Source organism: Cucumis melo, chromosome 10, assembly GCF_025177605.1.
Source record: "Cucumis melo cultivar AY chromosome 10, USDA_Cmelo_AY_1.0, whole genome shotgun sequence".
Lineage (NCBI taxonomy): Eukaryota > Viridiplantae > Streptophyta > Magnoliopsida > Cucurbitales > Cucurbitaceae > Cucumis > Cucumis melo.
This window is the reverse complement of record NC_066866.1, coordinates 8869901-8878309: the sequence shown is the minus strand read 5'-3', so window position 1 is coordinate 8878309 and position 8409 is coordinate 8869901. Positions and strand designations below refer to the sequence as shown.

The window sequence follows — 8409 nt, the reverse complement described above, 5'->3', positions numbered from 1 at the left end:
CCAGTACTGGATACGATGAAGTGGTTTGTAAGTGCATGTCAGAGTGTGCTATCCTACCAATAATTGCCGTTATAGACACTAGTGGTGTAAAATGCATGGCTGATTGCATTCCCGTTGCTTTCCTCCTATGGATTTGAACCATATGGACACTCGTTACTTCTGTAAACTTGGTTGTACCACTTCTCGTTGCACCTAACTCAGCACCAAAAAGGAACCTGGTCAGAAACTTTCTATATGCTTTCCTTAATACTACTTATTTTAATTATTATACGTATATTTCTATATGGATACCGTCATTTAGATTTTTTTTAATTGATTCTTTGACATAACACCATTTTTCTCAAATTTCTAAAGTTAACCTTGTCGTGAGTGACAGTTAATAAGATCAATCGTATTTATATTAAATTTTTATCTTATTATTTCTAAAGTTTTGATGTTTGTTTTTAATCATGTTAGAATTTTTTCTATGAACTTGGCAACCGAGGACAAAGTAGAAAGTTGTGTGAACACGTGTGATCAAACATGCATGTAAGCTTAAGAAGCTAAAACATGAAAAGAGAAGGAGCTGGGATTAGCTTTAATGAATAAACAAAAATCAGTGGTTAAAAAAATCATTCGTTTAAAAGCCATATATATATATATATATATATATATATATATATATATATATCATTTAAGTTGTATCTTGAACATTGATTCCTATATGTCTATACATATTATTCAAGACTCATCATGTTAGTTTATTGGATTTAGGTTATTAAGATCAAACTAATAATATAATGAAGGATAACTCCACATCAAAATTTGAGCAAAAATGAGGTCAATTGTTTTAATTTACTTCATTTTGAGCTTAGTTGCTGAAAGATCCACACTAGTACTAGATACGATGAAGTGGTTTGTCAAGTGCATGAGAGAGTGTGCTATCCTACAAATCATTCCTATTATTGGCACTTTTACTGTAAAATGCATGATTGATTGCATTCCCGTTGCTTCTTCCCCTATGGATTTGAACCGTATGGATACTCATTACTTCCGTAAACTTGGTTGTACCACTTCTCGTTGCACCTAACTTAGCACCAAAAAAGACCCTGGTAAAAAACTTTCTATATACTTTCTTTATTATTATTTATTTTAATTATTATACGTATATATGTATATGTATGTCGTCATTTAGATTTTTTTTATTGATTCTTTTACATAACACCATTTTTCTCAAATTTCTAGAGTTAACCTTGTCGTGAGTGACAATTAATAAGATCAGCCGTATTTATATTAAATTTTGATCACATTATTTCTAGAGTTTTGATGTATGTTGTTTACCATGTTGGATTGTTTTTTATAAACTTGGCAGTCGAGAACAAAGTAGAAAATTGTGCAAATACATGTGATCAAACATGCATTAAAGCTTAAGAAGCAAAAAAGATAAAAAGAGAAGGAGCTGGGATTAGCTTTAATGAATAAACAAAAATCAGTGGTTCAAAAAAGTCATTGGTTTAAAAGCCATATTCCAGATTTAAGCATATATATATATATATATTAAGTTGTATCTTGAACGTTGATTCGATTCCTATGTCTTTACATATTATTCAAGACTCATCATGTTAGTTTATTGGATTTAGGTTATTAAGATCAAACTAATAATATGTTCAAGAATAACTCCACATCTAAATTTGAGCAAAAATGAGAACAATTGTTCTAATTTACTTCATTTTGAGCTTAGTTGCTAGAAGATCCACACCTGTACTAGATACGACGAAGTGGTTTGTCCAGTGCATGGCAGAGTGTGATATCCTACCAATCATTCCCGTTATTGGCACTTGTGCTGTAAAATGCATGGCTGATTGCATTCCCGTTGCTTCTTCCCCTATAGATTTAAACCGTATGGACACTCATTACTTCTGTAAATTTGGTTGTACCACACTTCTCGTTGCACCAAACTCAGCATCAAACAAGACCCTGGTCAAAAACTTCCTATATACTTTCCTCAATACTACTTATTTTAATTATTATACATATATATCTATATGTATACCGTCGTTTAGATTTTTCTTCAATTGATATATTGATATAACATCATTTTTCTCAACTTTCTAGAGTTAACCTAGTCGTGAGTGACAGTTAATAAGATCAGTCGTATTTATCTTAAATTTTTATCTCATTATTTCTAGAGTTTTGATGTATATTTTTAATAATGTTGGATTGTTTTTTATGAACTTGGTAGCCGAGAAGAAAGTAGAAAGTTGTGTGAACACATGTGATCAGACATGCATGAAAGCTTAAGAAACCAATGAGAAGAAAGGTGCTGGGATTAGCTTCAATGAATAAACAAAAATCAGTGGTTAAAAAAAATATTGGTTTAAAACTCATATTCTAGATTAAGCATATATATATATATCTTTTAAGTTGTATCTTGAACATTGATTCCTATATGTCTCTACATATTATTCAAGACTCATCATATTAGTTTATTAGATTTACGTTATTAAAATGAAACTTTTAATATAATCGGAATAACTCCACATCCAAATTTGAACAAAAATGAGGTCAATTATTCAAATTTACATCATTTTGAGCTTAGTTGCTGGAAGATCCACACTTGTGCTAAATACGACAAAGTGGTTTATCAAGAGCATGACAAAGTGTGCTATCCTATTATTCAAGACTCATCATATTAGTTTATTAGATTTACGTTATTAAGATGAAACTTTTAATATAATCGGAATAACTCCACATCCAAATTTGAGCAAAAATGAGGTCAATTATTCAAATTTACATCATTTTGAGCTTAGTTGCTGGAAGATCCACACCTGTGCTAAATACGACGAAGTGGTTTATCAAGACATTGGCAAAATGTGCTATCCTAGCAATCATTCCCATTATTGACACTTGGCTGTAAAATGTATGGCTGATTGCATTCCCGTTGCTTCTTACATTATTGATTTGAAACTTATGGACACTCATTACTTTTATAAACTTGGTGGTACCACTTCTCGTTGCACCAAACTCAACACCAAAAAAGACCCTAGTCAGAAATATAATATATAGTTTCCTTAATACTACTTATCGTAATTATTATACGTATATATCTATACCTATACTTTCCTTAATACTACTTATCGTAATTATTATACGTATATAGATCAGTCGTATTTATATTAAATTTTTATCTGATTATATCTAGGTTTTAATGTATGTTTTTAATCATATTGGATTGTTTTTTATGAGCTTGGCAGCCGAGAAGAAAGTAGAAAGTTGTGTGAACACATGTGATCAAACATGCATGAAAGCTTAAGAAACCAAAAAGATCAAAGGAGAAGAAGCTAGGATTAGCTTCAATAAATAAATTAAAATCAGTAGTTATAAAAAATCATTGGTTTAAAAACCATATTCCAGATTTAAATATATATATATATATATATATATATATATATATATATATAAATCTTTAAGTTGTATCTTGAACATTGATACCTATATGTCTCTACATATTATTCAAGACTTATCATGTTAGTTTATTGGATTTAGGTTATTAAGATCAAACTAATAATATAATTAGGGATAACTCCACATCCAAATTTGAGCAAAAATGAGGTCAATTGTTCTAATTCACTTCATTTTAAGCTTAGTTGCTGGAAAATCTACACTTGTGATAAATACGACGAATTGGTTTATCAAGAGAATGACAAAGTGTGCTATTCTACCAATCATTCCCGTTATTGGCACTTGTACTGTAAAATGCATCATTGATTGCATTCCCGTTGCTTCTTCCCTTATGGATTTGAACCGTATGGACAATCATTGCTTCTGTAAACTTGGTTGTACCACTTATCGTTACACCAAACTCAACACCAAAAATGACCCTGGTCAGAAACTTTCTATATACTTTCCTTAGTACTACTTATCTTAATTATTATACGTATATGTCTATATGTATACGGTCCTTTAGATTTTTCTTCGATTGATTCTTTGACATAACACCATTTTTCTCAAATTTCTAGAGTTAGTCTTGTCGTGAGTGACAGTTAATAAAATCAGTCGTATTTATATTAAATTTTTATCTCATTATTTCTAGAATTTTAATGTATGTTTTTAATCATCCTGGATTGTTTTTTATGAACTCGGTAGCATAGAAGAAAGTAGAAAGATCTGTGAACACATGTGATCAAACACGTATGAAAGCTTAAGAAACTAAAAAGATAAAGGAGAAGGAGCTGGGATTAGCTTGAATGAATAAACAAAAATCAGTGGTTAAAAAAAAATCATTGGTTTAAAACCCATATTCAAGATTTAAGCATATATATATATATATATATATATATATATATATATATATATATATATATATTTTATGTTGTATCTTGAACATCGATTCCTATATGTCTTTACATATTATTCAAGACTCATCATGTTAGTTTATTAGATTTACGTTATTAAGATCAAACTAATAATATAATCGAGGATAACTCCACATCCAAATTTGAGCAAAAATGAGGTCAATTGTTTAAATTTACATCATTTTGAACTTAGTTGCTGGAAGATCCACACCTGTGCTAAATACGACGAAGTGGTTTAACAAGAGCATGACAAAGTGTGCTATCTTAGCAATCATTCTCGTTATTGGCACTTGTGCTGTAAAATGCACGACTGATTGCATTCCCGTTCTTCTTCCCCTATGGATTTGAAACGTATGGACACTCATTACTTTTATAAACTTGGTGGTACCACTTCTCGTTGCACAAAACTCAACACCAAAAAAGACCTAGTCAGAAACATAATATATAGTTTCCTTAATAATACTTATCGTAATTATTATACGTATATATCTATATCTATACCGTCATTTAGATTTTTTTTATTGATTCTTTGACATAACACTATTTTTCTAAAATTTCTAGAGTTAACCTTGTCGTGAGTGACAGTTAATAAGATCAGTCGTATTTATATTAAAATTTTATCTGATTATATCTAGAGTTCTGATGTATGTTTTTAATCATGTTCGATTGTTTTTTATGACCTTGGCAGCCGAGAGGAAAGTAGAAAGTTGTGTGAACATATGTGATCAAACATGCATGAAAGCTTAAGAAACCAAAAAGATCAAAGGAGAAGGAGCTGGGATTAGCTTCAATGAATAAATTAAAATCAGTGGTTAATAAAATCATTAGTTTAATAACCATATTCCAGATTTAAATATATATATATATATATATCTTTTAAGTATCTTGAACATTGATACCTATATGTCTCTACATATTATTCAAGGCTTATCATGTTAGTTCATTGGATTTAGGTTATTAAGATCAAACTAATAATATAATCAGGGATAACTTCACATCCAAATTTGAGCAAAAATGAGGTCAATTGTTCTAATTCACTTCATTTTGATCTTAGTTGCTGGAAAATCCACACCTGTGCTGTCACACCCCGGTCTAAGTTTTCCCCTCTAACCTAGAACGTGGTGTGAATCTACTCCTTAAACTCATTCCTTTCATTTATAGGATTTGTAAAACCTTTTTCAAGAAAATTCTATAAAAATTTCGGCAGAACCTCTCTTAAAATATGGATTAACCAAACCTATAAAATGGAAGACTTTTTTTTCTTTTGCACTTCCATATAATTTTATATAACTTCAAAACTCCACAACACAAAACAAGTGTGTCTCACCTGACACTTATCCAGACAGTTTCAAGGTTTCAGTAAAGTTCATAATTTGACTAAAATTACATACAAAATGATTTTGTTCTAAAGAAGGATCTCCTATACAAGTTCTTGGCCTCACTCTCGCTACATCTAATCACTCCATGATGCATTACAAAAAAAAATAACTACAAACATACAAAAGAATAATGGAGATCTACGACTGATGACAAGAGATCAATCAACGCTTGACCTTTGTACACTACCTGAGGGGGAAGAAAACATTTAACTGTAAGTCGAATACTTAGTGAGTGACAAGTTTCTTAAATATAAAGCTCATAAAACATGCTTAAAGAGAAAAATTATAAATATGCATTAGAAGTATAATATTTGTGAAAAGCGTCATTAACTCATACCCATTAGTCCATCAACAAACCTGTAATCTGTACAACCATGGCAAGGCATCTAAGGATACAACCAAAAATAGCTCGCACATGATAAAGCATCATGCGGCCAAAACTAGCTCACGCATCCGTAGTACCCACCATGATATCAATCGTCAACCAATCGAACCAACCATGATAGCATACTAAGTATACGGCCCAGGAATAGCTCACACGTGTTCCATATCCACAAGGAAACACGCGGCCAAGGAAGCACCTACCATAGTAACTACATATCGCTCCTATGTGCACATAAAGCCACCCAACCATGGGGTAAGCTAGGCCCGAAGCCATATCACAATCCTCCATCCATGTCCTCACCTACGCTCAGGTTCTTGGATCTCCGGTCACGACCTCTTTCAGCCTCGAAATCCCCTGACAACCGTAGGTGGCGTTACGGAAACACATTCACGAAGCCTTTAGGGTAATCACAAACATTTACCATAAGCATCGGTTTAGTATAATTCAAAATAAAGTATAAACTAAAAACTTGAAACATGATTTTATAAAAATCAAGGCATACACATTCTCAAAATCATAATGACTAAACATATCATTTAAGTATTAATGGAAACAACGACTTTAAACCCATTTTTATCAACTTTGAGTTATGAACATTTTTGAAATCTCAATGTATAAACTCATTGTTTAAACAATAACGAAAACGTGGTCATGGTTTAGATCATGGTAGTTTCCAAGCAATGTCAAGAGATAACGTATATATGTATAAAGGAAGCATAAAAAAAATAAATCACTCACAGTCAGTAACTCGATCCCTCGAGCTTATACGCTTTCCCCACTTCAATTTGGCCTGAAACAACGATTAGCGTCTACTAATTATCTTCAAAAGGGAGACGACACAACAATCTTCAACATACTTTATAAGGCCAAAATCAAACTTGTTTTAGTTCCTAAGGTTCTTAATTTCTCAAAATTTTCCAGATTCGTAACATGAACTTCAAATGATCATAACTCTTTCAATACTTAACCAAAATGAGTGTTCTTTATGTCAAAATCTTCATTTTGATGTCCTATATAATTTACATGAAGGAAGAAAAATACGATTCCAAATGAATTGCTACAGAATTGGTCCAAAACAGAGAGTGTTTAAAAACAGAGTCTTCTGCTATCCTCTAACTTGTTTATGAAATTAAGCTTATTTCCAATCATATTTAGCTCACAATTTCTTCATAAAAGTTGTAGTACATTGAATAAGCTTTCCAACCATACCAAATAGAGATCCTAACTCCATTTCTCTACACTTCTAACTACTCAACACAACATCGTCTTCACAGATTCATGCACGAAACCTGAAATCTGTCTTCTCTTTCTATTTTCAACCTTCAACCTTCAATTCTAGGAAAAATCCAATAAAATTATTCCAAAACTTCCCAAAGACTTAACAAAGCACCCATAACTTCAACGGAGAGCACTCTAAGTACCCTCAAATTTCAAATTATGCATCCGACATCACGGCTACTCAAGAACTTAGCAAAGTAATCTAATTTCAAAAAAATCGCTCCAATAGCATTCAACTAACGAATACTAGCATCCATAAACCATGGTCTGTTTATTATTGGCACCAATAATTAAAGGATTCGAAAGACCCATTTAATAAAGCTTAGAATCTTACACAAGTTGTGCCAAGAACGCCCAATTTGAGTTTTTGAATGGCTGTACAGCGGAAAAAATTCCTCTAATAATAAAATCTAGCATCAAAGAGTAATGGGTATTGTGAAATTGAGTTGAAACTTAATGGGTAATTAAAAATCTTTCACAAACCCAACTAAAATACACTAAAACAAGCAAAAACTTACCCAATTCCAAGATCAAACTACCCACGAAAACTATGGCTTCGAACACCTGCGTCTGGCCGAAAATGAGCGGTGAGTTAAACCACACAAGGAGTGGTCGTCGTCCGATTAGATGGACGGCCGACGGTGGTGGATCTAGTGTCGGCAAGCCAAGGCGCTCCAATCACGTGAGGGAGAGATGCAAGGCGGTTGCTGGGTTGCGTCGATGTGCAACCGTCGTCCGTCAAGTCACACGCGGTGAGGGATGCTGATGGAGGCGTCGGCTAGAGGAGAAATGGTGAGCGAAAGAAGAATTGGGAGAGGAAGAGAAATGGTCAGTCAAGAAGGGTAAGGAAGGAGAAGAAGAAGAAGAAGTTAATTTTATTTTTATTAATATATTTTTTTAAACTAAAAAAATAATGGTGGAAGGACAAAAATGCACATCTCTTTAAATTTAAACTTCCTTTTTACCCTCCTTCATTCTTTTCAATACCCATACAAAACAAATTATACTTTAAAACTCCATTAATTAACACGAA

General features: G+C 32.3%; 1 long non-coding RNA gene across 3 annotated transcripts; it reads right to left on the bottom strand.

Moving 5' to 3' along the window:
* Nucleotides 1–5690: 5690 nt before the first annotated feature.
* Nucleotides 5691–8198, bottom strand: LOC127151128 (uncharacterized). Of its 3 annotated transcripts, XR_007823869.1 has the most exons (4): nucleotides 7895–8198; nucleotides 7711–7786; nucleotides 6837–6888; nucleotides 5691–6494 (listed from the first exon to the last, which is right to left on the bottom strand). It is a non-coding gene; the product is annotated as an uncharacterized LOC127151128 (long non-coding RNA). The 3 variants fall into 3 exon arrangements; XR_007823868.1 differs by lacking the exon at nucleotides 7711–7786 and having other exon boundaries at nucleotides 6044–6494; XR_007823867.1 differs by lacking the exon at nucleotides 7711–7786 and having other exon boundaries at nucleotides 6044–6452.
* Between the last annotated feature and the right edge of the window lie 211 nt (nucleotides 8199–8409).